Source organism: Bubalus kerabau, chromosome X, assembly GCF_029407905.1.
Source record: "Bubalus kerabau isolate K-KA32 ecotype Philippines breed swamp buffalo chromosome X, PCC_UOA_SB_1v2, whole genome shotgun sequence".
NCBI lineage: Eukaryota > Metazoa > Chordata > Mammalia > Artiodactyla > Bovidae > Bubalus > Bubalus kerabau.
This window is the reverse complement of record NC_073647.1, coordinates 16,451,360-16,466,336: the sequence shown is the minus strand read 5'-3', so window position 1 is coordinate 16,466,336 and position 14,977 is coordinate 16,451,360.

Below are 14,977 nucleotides of genomic sequence, written 5' to 3'. Positions count from 1 at the left end.
GTGGGGAGCCATTTCCTTCTTGTAGGGATCTTCCCTACCCAGAGATCAAACCTGCATCTCCTGCACTGCAGGCAGATTCTTTACCATCTGAATCACCAAAGTTGAACTCAAACATTTAGCTGGATCTGTGGATGCCCATAGAGGGATTTGAGGGATTCCCTGGTGGCTCAGATGGTAAAGTGTCTGCCCGCAATGCGGGAGACCCGGGTTCGATCCCCAGGTTGGGATGATCCTCTGGAGAAGGAAATGGCAACCCACTCCAGTATTCTTGCCTAGAAAATCCCATGGATGGAGGAGCCTGGTGGGCTACAGTCCATGGTGTCACAAAATGTCGGACACGACTGAGCAACTTCATGGATGCCCAACTTAAACCTAGATTTCCTGCACTCCTTTTCAACTTTGGGCATGTAATTATAGTGTGGCTAATGCTGTATGAGTAGTGGTGCTATGTTCTACTTCCGAGATCTGTCCCTAAAAATGAATTAATGTCCTATGGTTCCCTGGCTTTTTGCTAGAAGATGATGAGAACTGAAGCAGTAGCCCTAGATCCAGAGATCAAAGCTACAAGATTAGAAGTGCTGCTAAACTAGCTTATATTCTTCTGAAATGCTTCTATAAGAAAAACACAAATGTCTCAAATGTCTATTTTATCCATGCTATTTATGTAGGGGGTCTTTGTTTTGAAAGTTATATGCTAAATTGCTATATAGGCAATGCTATGACCATCACATTGTGTTTGTGAACTTCTGATCATTTCTGTAAGATAAATTCCTAGCAGTAAAAATTCTTACTTAAATAGCATAGATATTTCAGGCCTTTGTTCCACATTTCAAAGTAACTCTTCAGCCATGTATGAGCATACCAAATTTCCTGTGCCTGTACGGGCTCTTGGTATTGTTATTTTTGGTTTTATCTTCGTCAATTGATATGTTATTTAAAATTTCATTTACTTGACTAAATGTGAGGTTGAATATTTTTCTTATGCTCACTGTTTGTATTCTTGAACCATTGGGAACACATGTACACCCATGGCGAATTCATGTTGATGTATGGCAAAACCAATACAATATGGTAAAGTAATTAGCCTCTAACTAAAATAAATGAATTAAAAAAAAAGAAAGTTAAAAAAAGAAAAAACTGGCATACTTCTATGTCATTTAAAGACATTTTTTAAATATAATTTAAAGATATCAAGAATTCATTTTAGGATTATCTTGAAAATTCCTCCTCCATTTGTCATTTTTTCCTATAAAGTTTGTTTAGGATATATTAAGTGTTAACATCAATTAAAGATCTACCAGATTTTCTTTGTTTTCTTTATAATTAGACTCATTGTGGTCATGATCCCAAAGCTTAAGATCAATAATTATTCACAATACTTTCCTGGTATGACTAAATTTTAATGTCTAAATCTTTAATACATATGAAATTATTTTTGATATATGATCTAATTTTATTTTTAGTATTGTTTCTACAGATGGGTGGCCAGTTTTTCCCATAATAATATATCAGTTCAGTTCAGTCACTCAGTCGTGTCCAACTGTTTGCAAACCCATAGACTGCAGCATCCCAGGCCTCCCTGTCCATCACCAACTCCCAGAGTTTACCCAAACTCATGCCCATTGAGTCAGTGATGCCATCCAACCATCTCATCCTCTGTTGTCCCCTTCTTCTCCCACCTTCTATCTTTCCCAGCATCAGGGTCTTTTCCAATGATCCAGCTCTTTGCATCAGGTGGCCAAAGTATTGGAATTTAAGCTTCAGCATCAGTCCTTCCAATGAACACTGAGGACTGATTTCCTTTAGGATGGACTGATTGGATCTCCTTGCAGTCCAAGGGACTCTCAAGAGTCTTCTCCAATGCCACAGTTCAAAAGCATCAATTCTTCGGCACTCAGCTTTCTTTATAGTCCAACTCTCACATCCATACATGACTACTGGGAAAACCATAGCCTTGACTAGATGGACCTTTGTTGCAAAGTAATGGCTCTGTTTTTAATATGCTGTCTAAGTTGGCCATAACTTTCCTTCCAAGGAGTAAGCGTCTTTTAATTTCATGGCTACAGTCACCATCTGCAGTGATTTTGGAGCCCCAACTATTTGCCATGAAGTCATGGGACCAGATGCCATGATCTTCGTTTTCTGAATGTTGAGCTTTAAGCCAACTTTTTCACTCTCCTCTTTCAATTTCATCAAGAGGCTCTTTAGTTCTTCTTCACTTTCTGCCATAAGGGTGGTGGCATTGGCATATCTGAGGTTATTGATATTTCTCCCGGCAATCTTGATTCCAGCTTGTGCTTCCTCCAGCCCAGTGTTTCTCATGATGTACTCTGCATATAAGTTAAATAAGCAGGGTGACAATAAACAGCCTTGACGTACTCTTTTTCCTATTTGGAACCAGTCTGTTGTTCCATGTCCAGTTCTAACTGTTGCTTCCTGACCTGCATACAGATTTCTCAAGAGGCAGGTCAGATGGTCTGGTATTCCCATCTCTTTCAGAATTTTGCACAGTTTATTGTGATCCACACAGTCAAAGGATTTGGCTTAGTCAATAAAGAAGAAATAAATGTTTTTCTGGAACTCTCCTGCTTTTTCAATGATCCAGTGGATGTTGGCAATTTGATCTCTGGTTCTTCTGCCTTTTCTCAAACCAGCTTGAATATCTGGAAGTTCACAGTTCATGTATTGCTGAAGCCTGGCTTAGAGATTTTTGAGCATTACTTTATTAATGTGTGAATTGAGTGCAAGTATTTGGTAGTGTGAGCATTCTTTGGTATTGCCTTTCTTTGGGATTGGAATGAAAACTGACCTTTTCCAGTCCTATGGCCACTGCTGAGTTTTCCAAATTTGCTGGCATATTGAGAGCAGCACTTTTACAGCATCATGTTTCAGGATTTGAAATAGCTCATTTGGAATTCCATCACCTCCACTAGCTTTGTTCATAGTGATGCTTCCTAAGGCCCACTTGACTTCATATTCCAGGATGTCTGGCTATAGGTGAGTGATCATGCCATCGTGATTATCTGTGTTGTGAAGTTATTTTTTGTACAGTTCTTCTGTGTATATCACTGCTACTCAATTATAACCAGTATCTTCCCTCCAAGATAAATTTGTGTATATAGACTTTTTTATATGTCACAGTAACTGCGATGTGCTAATGACATAGAACACAGATACCAAGGATGCTAAATATCTTGTAATATGTGGCATAATGCCACATAAAGAAGAAACATCTCACCTAAAATATTAAACAAATGTCTCATTGAGAAATGCAGATGTGTTCTTGTTTTGCTGATTATAATTGTCACCTTTTTCATAGAAGAAATTTCTTAAGATTTTATATATATGTATGCGAAGAGCTGACTCATTGGAAAAGACTCTGATGCTGGGAGGGATTGAGGGCAGGAGGAGAAGGGGACGCCAGAGGATGAGATGGCTGGATGGCATCACTGACTCGATGGACGTGAGTCTGAGTGAACTCCAGGAGTTGGTGATGGACAGGGAGGCCTGGCGTGCTGCCATTCATGGGGTCGTAAAGAGTCGGACACGACTGAGCGACTGAACTGAACTGAACTGAACTGATAGATATATACTATATGTTTTGTTCCATCTGCCTCCACTAGCTTTTTTGTTTGCTAAAGAATTTATGTGTTTTTATTTTTTAATTTAAGAAAATTGATTTACGATGTTGAGTTGGTTTCAGTTGTACAATAATGAAAATCAGTCATAATTATAAGTCGCATCTTACTTCATCCTCCCTCCCCTCCACCATCCTATCCCTCTAGGTCATCACAAAGTGCCAGGCTATCCTAGTGGATTTTAAATGATTTTAGTTCTATCATATTAAGTTTTTACTTCATTACATTATTCTCCCTTTGCCTATCTCAGGACTATCTTTTTCAAATATTCCTTCAAATGAATAATTTTGTCAAATTCCATCTTTTCATTGATATTATTTTATGAAATTTTGTTCTAAATGTGTTCTCCAAAGTATTAATATTAGGTTTGATTTTATTTTTATGACTTATGTAAAAGTCAATGTATCTTAATAAGACATTATCTTCCTGTTATATTTGACTTCTCTCCTTTAACTTTGAGTTTTTGCTTCTTCCTTTTTCTCTCATTTGATAATCTAATCTTTTTCTTGGTTGCTTTACATTTAAGGATTTAAATTTATATAATTCTTTTTTTGTTGTGATAGCATAATGGAACAAAATAAAAATGGATAGATGAACCAATAATTCACAGATGAAACACAATATTACATGACTAGCATATATGCTATAATATAGTCCTAAAGATTATGGATGTTAGAAATTAGGTATTTTGGTCTTTATGTTTGGTGAAAATTAAAAAATATGAATAGTATATCATTCACAATTAGTTGGAGTATATAATCTTTGAAAGACGGTTCAACAGTATCTATGAATATAAATGTGCATAACTTTTACCTTTGCATATGTTTATAATCTAATTTTTTTCTGTAACATTTTAGCCAGGTACTCTTTGGCTAAGGGGAAGCTTAACAAAAGTTATGTTTAAGTAGAAACAAATCACAGATAAAATAGTTTATTTTTGCATCTTAAAAAATAGGACTTTGTAAAAACCTTGCTGGGGTTCTTCCTTCCATGGTCTTGAGAGGGATCTAAGTAGATGAGGGGATTGGGGACTTAAAGCCCAAATTTTATGGGCTTTATTGGAAATCTGCTTCTGATCATAAAAAAATTTAACATTTCATAGGTTTGTCTTTTAAAATTTTTATTCATTTATGGCTGTGCTGACTCTTCATTGTTGTGCACAGACTTTCTCTAGTTGTGAAGAGCAGAGGCTACTCTCTAGTTGTGATATGCAGGTTTCTCATTGTGGTAAGTTTTCTTGCTGTGGAGCACAGGCTCTAGGGCACATGGGTTTCAATAGTTGCAGCTTACAGGCTCTAGAGCATGGGCTCAGTGGTTGTGGCACAGGGGCTTAGTTGCTCCATGGCATGTAAGATATATCCGGACCAGGGATTGAACTAGTGTCCCCTGCATTGTAAGGTGGATTATTAACCACTGAACCACTAGGGAAGCACTCATAGCTTTCTTAACCATTACTTATTCTCTACATTTCCTCAGTTCTTTAATTATTATTTACTTTATAGCATTCCCCCAATTCTCAAATTCATTATTTTATCTGATATATTTATTTATGGTAGTTATTCCTTTATGTAGAAAAATTAGAGTATATGATTTCTCATCCTTGAGTATCTTAATATCTATATTTCTACTGCCCTCATAGGTGTATATAATAGCTTGGCTGGGTATAGAATTTTGTTGCTATTTTAGTTTTTCTCAAACTGCATAGGTATTATTCAATTGTTTCCTAGCTTTCAATGTTATGGAAGATGTGACAAATACAAGTTATGTTTGGTTTTCTATTTAGGTAAGCTGTTTTTGATTTGCTTGTTTTCTTAGTTTGTTGCTATGGATATTAATAGGAGTTTTCCTCTTTCCTTGACAGTAAAATGCTATCAATAGATACAGATTTACTCTGTAAGTCTGTATTTTCTACAAAGTTCTTTTTTTTTTTTTCATTTTTTTCTCCTAAATCTGCTATACCTTTTTGTAGAATCCCATATGTGTGTGTGTGTATACATACATACATACATATATATATATATGAAGTATGTGTTGATATGTATATGAACATATTAGGTTGGTTATTAAAATGTAGTAAAATTACTTGATTTAGCTTTAGGGCTTTGAATCAAGCAAACCTTTCTTTGTGTCCCACCTCTGCTCTTTACTAGTTATGTGACTTTGGTAAAGTTATGCAAATTTACTATGCTCCCATTTTTTTAAACAGTAAAGTAATACTACTACTACTACTATCTAGGGCTTCCCAGGGGGCTCAGTGGTAAAGAATCCACCTGTTAAGCAGGAGATGCAGGAGATCCAAGTTGGATCCCTGGGTAGGAAAGATCCCCTGGAGAAGGAAATGGCAACCCACTCCAGTATTCTTGCCTGGAAATCTCATGGACAGAGGAGCATGGTATGCTTGCAAGGAGTTGGCCATGACTTAGTGACTAAACAGCAGCAGGGCAATAATAATATCTAGTTCACAGCACTGAGAGGAGTAAATGAGCTATAACATGTTACATATTTAGAATAGTTTCTGGCATATAACAAGCACCCAGTAAAATTAGCTACTTTTAATTATTTTCCTTCATCATAGTTTTATGTTAAGTGAATATGTTTTTCATCTCCATAAAATCTTCTCTGATTTTATTTTGTTGCCTTTTCATCACTCTCTGCCAATTAAAATATATTTACAAATACAATATACTATATATTCTCATTGGAAATACACAATTATGTGTTACAGATTTTTCTGTCATTTTCTCATGTTTTTATTTGTTTGTTTCTGGTTTATTTACTTTTAAGTGACTCAATTTCATAGATCATTACAATTCTAAAGGAAAATTACTCAGGGGAAAAAAATTGATCAACTAGTGGCAGACATCCTATTGCTACTTCATTCAAATTTTATTCTCTCCATTTATTAGAACCCACTCAAAGGTCTTCACCTACACTTATTCTCTGGTGATGGAATAAATGAATAAACTTTGACAGGTATATCTGAGAACTTCTTGTAACAAATAGTTCTCCTTGGCTAATTGCCTGTTTCTATGTGACAGTTGATATCAGGAAATGATAGAAATTTTCCAGTATTAAGTGGCAGCATGTCTTCATTGAACCTGAAGTGTGGTCATGAACTGTTAACATACTGATTATGTTTCATTTGACCAGTACAATATTTTTTATTCTCTTTAGACACTGCATACACTATTTCTCTACAATCCCGACTACTCTCAGTTGATTTTACAATAAGGCTACTTCATTTATTTCTACAACTTGCTCTGTAAACATTTAAGATTGTGATTTCTAAGCTGATATAAAGTTTGTGCAAGTGAACCTTAGTGTGAAGATCAAGATTAGCAAGAGGGCATAAAGTCATGTCTAAACCTGCCAACTGGGATAATAATGGATTAGTGTATTTGCAAACTATTTGCCTAGTCTGTGCCAGAATTTGAGGTAAGTTCTAAGGATAGAGCAGTAAACAAAATATACATGGTCATTGGACCTCTCGGAGCTTACAGTGCAGTGGAAGAAACAGAATGAGCAAGTTACTCACTTAAGTTAAAAATTGTAATTTTTGTGACTGAAATAAAGTAGAAAATGGAAATATTTTCTATATCTCAATCTGTTTCTGTTTTGTATACATATATTCATTGTTTTTCTTGCATTCCACATATAAGTGATATTATAGAGTATTTTTTTTTCTGTCTGAATTAATTTCACTAAGCACAATATTCTCTAGGTCCAACCACATTGCTGCAAATGGTAAAATTTTATTCTTTTTTTATGGCTGTACATCCATGCGTGCTCAGTTGCTCAGTCGTATTTGACTTTTTGTGATGCCATAGACCACCAGGCTCTTATGTTCATGGAATTTTCCAGGCAAGAATACTGGACTATATTGCCATTTCCTTCTCCACTTTATGGCTGAGTACTATTCAATTTTGTGTGTGTGTGTGCCTGTGTATACTATACATAGTATACATGCACACATATTGTTTTTGTTTTTATTTTATTTTTTATTTATTTATTTTTTATTTTTTTTAATTTTTTTTTATTTAACTTTACAATATTGTATTGGTTTTGCCATATATCAAAATGAATCTGCCAGAGGTATACATGTGTGTTTTTGTTTTTAAATTGCTAAGTCATGTCTGACTCTTTGTGACTGCAGATCGCCAGGCTTCCCTGTCCTTCTCCATCTCCTGGAGTTTGCTCAACTTCGTGTCCATTAAGTCATTGATGGCATCCAACCATCTCATCCTTTGTCACTCCCTTCTCCTCCTGCCCTCAGTCTTTCTCAGCATCAGGGTTTTTCCCCATGAGTTGACTCTTTGCAGGTGACCAAAGTATTGGAGCTTCAGCTTCAGCATCATTCCTTCCAATGAATATTCAGGGTTGATTTCCTTTAGGATTGACTGGTTTGATCTCTTTGCAGTCCAAGGGACTCTCAAGAGTCTTCTCCAGCACCATGGTTTTAAAGCATCAATTCCATGGTGCCCAGCCTTCTTTATGGTCCTACTGGAAAAACCATAGCTTTGACTATACAGACCTTTGTTGGAAAAGTGATATCTCTGCTTTTTAATACACTGTCTAGGTTGGTCATAGCTTTTCTTCCAAGGAGCAAGTCTTTTAATTTCATGGCTGCAGTCACCCATCTGAAGTAATTTTGGAGCCCAAGAAAATAAAGTGTGTCACTGTTTCCATTGTTTCCCCATCCGTTTGCCATGAAGTGATGGGACCAGATGCCATGATCTTAGTTTTTTGAATGGTGAGTTTTAAGCCAACTTTTTCACTCTCCTCTTTCACCTTCATATACATACATATACACATACACATCTTCTTTATCCATTTGCCTGTTGGTGGAAACTTGAGTTGCTTCCATATCTTGATTATTATAAATAATGCTACTATGAACTTTGGGTTGCATGTATCTTTTCAAACTAGTGTTTTCATTTTTTTTCAGAGTAATCACAAATGGAATTGCTATATCTTTTGGTAGTTTTATTTTTGGGTTTTCAAGGAAGCTCCATCTTGTTTTCCATAGTAGTTGTACCAATTTATATTCCCACCAACAGTGTACAAGGGTTCCCTTTTCTCCACCTCTTCCTAAAACCACTGTTCTTTTTAAAATTTATGGTCAACTGGCTCATTTACAAATAAATTGCTATTTGTACATGGCCAGTGACAATATCTCACTGACTTACAAACCTGATGACAGCCCAATTAACCCTTTCTGGTAAGCTCTCAATCAGCTGGCTCAACCCAAAGTTTCTCAACCATGAGTTTATTGAAGCAGCTTAAAAATTGCTCTTTATTTTTCTATATGTCTAGTCCAAACAGTATATGGGAAACTGTGGCTTCCAGCCCCATTGGGCTGAGTTAAAAGTTAAAACTGCAGGGTGTTACCTAATTCTGGTGGTGACCTAGCTGATATTCGTTCCAGTAGTAATCTCATCTGAATTTTATATCTGTCAGGAGAAGACTGAGTTCCTGATAGGAATTTTTCTGAATTCCTACAAGCATTCCCATGGTACCAGCTCATGGTGACCTCTCATAAGCCTCTTCATACAGACAGAATTTTAGATCAGACTGAAAATGAGAGCAGGTGCCCTTGACCAATGTCTCTTCCCAGCATAAAAATCTGTAATGTAAACTTTCATTGATCAGATATTTGATACCACAGCTACCCAACTTTTCAGCACTTGGAACATGAAAACTTAATAATAATAATAATCAATAATACCTACTGGGTGCCCATTATGTGCCAAACACAACAGAGATTGTTTTCTTGGATCTTCATAGCAGCCATTTATAGTGGAACTTTGATTGAATCCCCTTTTTATGGATGGAAAGATGGTAAACTAGAGTGAATTTCCCACAATCTGTGTTAATAACTGATGGGGTTGGGATTTTCCATTCAGTTCTTGATGGCTTTAGAATGTGAGGTTTTAGCAACAATACCACTATCCCCAGAATATGAGTTTTTACATTGTCCTGTGATTATGAAGCCTTTTGAATCATCAAAGAAAGATTTCTGTTTTTTTCAGCTTAGCAATGTATATTCTATGTATAATATCATTTCTCAGAGTTATAAAAATAAATAATTTATATTTATATTGCAATGTGATAAGGGCCGTACTGTAAGTTTGGAGAAATTTCAGAGCACTGACTGGTAGTAATATAGCAGTTGGTCATGATAATGCCACATAATACTAAGCAAAGAACAGTAAGAAGGGAATTCTATCCAGGGGAAATATTATGAACAAAACATCAGGAAAATGTATCCAAATAGATGGTATGTCTCAGGAAAAGGACACATTATTTATTGTAGCTAAACAGAGTATGCATGGAAAGTTGAAATAATAGAAGGAGGAAGATAAATTGTGAAGGATCTTCAATGTTTTATGTTATTAACAATGGTATGTATTTGTGTATCTAACATACATGTATATAATGTAATATATATGTTTGTGATTCATTTGTGCATTCATTCATTCATCCAATGAACATTTAACAAGTACTTACTCTGTGCCAGGCCCTGTGCTAAATCATAGTGATTCAGAGATGTAAGACATGGCTCCTTTCCACACAGATTTTTCTCACAGCCTAATCTCTGGTGGCTCAGACAGTAAAGAATCCCCCTGCAGTGTAGGAGACCTGGGTTCGATCGTTGGGCTGGGAAGATCCCATGGAGAAGGGCATGCCAACTCACTCCAGTATTCTTGCCTGGAGAATTCCATGGACAGAGGAGCCTGGCAGGCTACAGTCCACGGGGTCGCATGAGTCAAATGAGACTGAGCACAGAAATCACATGTAGTCCATGATTCATTTTAGTAACTTATAGGGTATTTTCATGCACAGATTTTTCCTTCTCAGCAAACATGCATACTCAACAATGTATACACACCACCCATATGTTTCAAGATGTGTTTCAAAGCCCATGCTGAAAGTCTGAACATTCTGAGAACCTATTATAAGCATTCAGTACTTATTTGTTCAAATTTATTCTTCAGAATGGTCCCTGAACCTCTCAATATTCTTTCAAGAATGCTTTTACCTCTTTGTCCCTTGGAGGGAGATCACGCTAAGTGCATTTTAATGTGTGCTAAAAAAAGGGCAGCACAGCTGAAGCCTGATTGAAAATCTGATCTTTTCCCTAATGTCACAAGGACATCCTGAGACAATGACTGAGAAGCTATGCACCAGTACTCAGCTGGATCCCTGATACTTACATTGACAGATGCATTATCAACAGAGATACTGATTGAGTGAATTAAGTAACCAATTTCCATTTTCAAGCCTCCAATTCCACTTTAGCACCCAGAGATATTAACCGGTATTCTTGTAGGTGAAACCTGATTGTGTTAAGGAGGGTGCCTAGACAATTGGAGGGACCCAGGATAGGAAATTAGAGTTCTGAATTTTTGTTCTCAAGTCTAGCCTACTGGGTCACCTTGAATAACTTACATCATGACCGAATCTTAACTTTTAAAAATCAAATCTTACTTGCTGTAATTCTGAAGAAGAATTTTGGATTACCGACTTGCTATATATAACTCTTGCAGGCTAAGTATATGCAAGGAATTGCTGTAGATGCAAAATTTTCCAAGTTGTTGTAATGAAACATTGGATTGGTCTTAAAATATACTACTTTTCATTTGTATAGGTAGCAGACTAAAAAGCAAAGTTGAAACACAAGTGCTCTTATTTCCAGCATGTGTCTAGCAGATTGATTGAGCCCAGTAGAGTAGGAAGGCAGGAAGAGACAAAGTCTTATGTACAAAGTCACTGTAAGACACAGGATAATATTAATATTGTATAATAGCTTTTCTAGGTATAATTTTGCTGCTTTAAATACTTTAAAGCTATATAGGTGTTATTTAGCCTAAACAATGATTTAAACAACAAAATTATATCTAGAATTATGTTGAGTCAAATTGTAAATACACAGTTTTATTCTAGAATTTTCTCTGTCCCTCTCAGTTTCTCTCATATATATATATACACACACATATATATGTATATATAGGTAGAGAGAGAGAGAGCATATTTTATGCTAATAGTATAACTATATAACATTTTAAAATTCCCATATAAGTCAATTCATTTTAGCTAGTATTATTCTCTTTATTTCATAGTTGGAACAGTTGAAGATCAGATTGATTGTTCAGTTCAGTTCAGTTCAGTTCAGTCGCTCAGTCATGTCTGACTCTTTGTGACCCCATGAATTGCAGCAAGCCAGGCCTCCCTGTCCATCACCAACTCCCAGAGTTCACCTAAACTCATGTCCATCGAGTCAGTGATGCCATCCAGCCATCTCATCCTCTGTTTTCCCCTTCTCCTCCTACCCCCAATCCCTCCCAGCATCAGGGTCTTTTCCAATGAGTCAACTCTTCTCATGAGGTGGACAAAGTATTGGAGTTTCAGCTTCAACATCAGTCCTTCCAAAGAACACCCAGGACTGATCTCCTTTAGAAAGGACTGATTGGATTTCCTTGCCATCCAAGAGACTCGCAAGAGTCTTCTCCAACACCATAGTTCAAAACCATCAATTCTTCAGCACTCAGCTTTCTTCACAATCCAACTCTCACATCCATACATGACCATTGGAAAAACCATAGCCTCGACTAGACGGACCTTTGTTGGCAAAGTAATGTCTCTGCTTTTGAATATGCTATCTAGGTTGGTCATAACTTTCCTTCCAAGGAGTAAGCATCTTTTAATTTCATGGATGCAATCACTATCTGCAGTGATTTTGGAGCCCCCAAAAATAAAGTCTGGCACTGTTACCACTGTTTCCCCATCTTTTTCCCATGAAATGATGGGACCAGATGCCATGATCTTAGTTTTCTGAATGTTGAGCTTTAAGCCAACTTTTTCACTCTCCTCTTTCCCTTTCATCAAGAGGTTTTTTAGTTCCTCTTCACTTTCTGCCATAAGGGTGGTGGCATCTGCATATCTGAGGTTATTGATATTTCTCCCGGCAATCTTGATCCCAGCTTGTTCTTCTTCCAGCCCAGCATTTCTCATGATGTACTCTGCATAGAAGTTAAATAAGCACGGTGACAATATACAGCCTTGAAATGCTCCTTCTCCTATTTGGAACCAGTCTGTTGTTCCATGTCCAGTTCTAATTGTTGCTTCCTGACCTGCATACAGGTTTCTCAAGAGGCAGGTCAGGTGGTCTGGTATTCCCATCTCTTTCAGAATTTTCCACAGTTTATTGTGATCCACACAGTCAAAGGCTTTGGCATAGTCAATAAAGCAGAAATAGATGTTTTTCTGGAACTCTCTTCCTTTTTTGATGATCCAGCGGATGTTGGCAATTTGATCTCTGGTTCCTCTGCCTTTTCTAAAACCAGCTTAAACATCTGGAATTTCATGGTTCATGTATTGCTGAATTGTGGCTTGGAGAATTTTGACCATTACTTTCCTAGCGTGTGAGATGAGTGCAATTGTGCGGTAGTTTGAGCATTCTTTGGCATTGCCTTTCTTTGGGATTGCGATGAAAACCGACCTTTTCCAGTCCTGTGGCCACTGCTGAATTTTCCAAATTTGCTGGCATATTGAGTGCAGCACTTTCACAGCATCATGTTTCAGGATTTGAAAAAGCTCAACTGGAATACCATCACCTCCACTAGCTTTGTTCGTAGTGATGCTTTCTAAGGCCCACTTGACTTCACATTCCAGGATGTCTGGCTCTAGGTTAGTGATCACATCATCATGATTATCTGGGTCGTGAAGATCTTTTTTGTACAGTTCTTCTGTGTATTCTTGCCACCTCTTCTTAGATTGATTGTTACTTGCTAATATTTCCTAGCTAGGACTAAGCTCTGGCATTCTGCATCCACTGATAGTGATCTCTCTGTCACCGGATGCTGCATAGACTAAATTGTGGTACATCTAAACGAAGCTATGACACCTATGAGATTTGAAAGATTAATTTGGGCCAGAGGCCTCAAAGAAAATAGATTTCATTACTGAGGTGGGATCCTTAAGTATGGTATTTATTTATAATAGAAAACACTAAAAACACGCTTATACTTTACCTTATTTTTAACCTTGTGAAGCCATAGTTTGTGAAAATAAATAACTTCTGGTATTTTATTAGCATCCTGTTTTATAGACTTAATTTGTAGGGGTATGTCCCATAAGAAAACAAGGACAAATACCTTTGGGGAAAATTGTACATGATATATCCTTTTCTTGGAGGCTCATACTGTGTATTAAAATGTTTTGAGATAAAATGTTTTGAGAAAGTTTGGAAAAATGAAATTTGTTCAAGTTTGTTAAACTTGGCTTTTCTTTCTTTTTAAGTCTAACACCAATTAAACCTCTCCTGTGTGTGTTAGTCACTCAGTTGTGTCCAACTTTTTGTGACCTTATGGACTGTAGCCCACCGGGCTCCTTTTCCATGGAATTCTCCAGGCAAGAATACTGGACTAGGTTGCCATTTCCTTCTCCAAAACACTTTCTGGAGCACTCATATTTATGTGAAGTGCAATTTGGAAATTGGAAAATAATTGTCCCATTTCTCCTATTAATCACATCAATCCTGTTTCTTCCATAATTACACTTCAAGAAGAAATGGAATCAACCTACCTGACTTCAGGCTCTACTACAAAGCCACAGTTATCAAGACAGTATGGTACTGGCACAAAGACAGAAATATAGATCAATGGAACAAAATAGAAAGCCCAGAGATAAATCCACACACATATGGACACCTTATCTTTGACAAAGGAGGCAAGAATACACAATGGATTAAAGACAATCTCTTTAACAAGTGGTGCTGGGAAATCTGGTCAACCACTTGTAAAAGAATGAAACTAGAACACTTTCTAACACCATACACAAACATAAACTCAAAATGGATTAAAGATCTAAACATAAGACCAGAAACTATAAAACTCCTAGAGGAGAACATAGGCAAAACACTCTCTGACATACATCACAGCAGGATCCTCTATGACCCACCTCCCAGAATATTGGAAATAAAAGCAAAAATAAACAAATGGGACCTAATTAACCTTAAAAGCTTCTGCACATCAAAGGAAACTATTAGCAAAATGAAAAGGCAGCCTTCAGAATGGGAGAAAATAATAGCAAATGAAGCAACTGACAAACAACTAATCTCAAAAATATACAAGCAACTCCTACAGCTCAACTCCAGAAAAATAAATGACCCAATCAAAAAATGGGCCAAAGAACTAAATAGACATTTCTCCAAAGAAGACATACAGATGCCTAACAAACACATGAAAAGATGCTCAACATCACTCATTATCAGAGAAATGCAAATCAAAACCACTATGAGGTACCATTTCATGCCAGTCAGAATGGCTGCAATCCAAAAG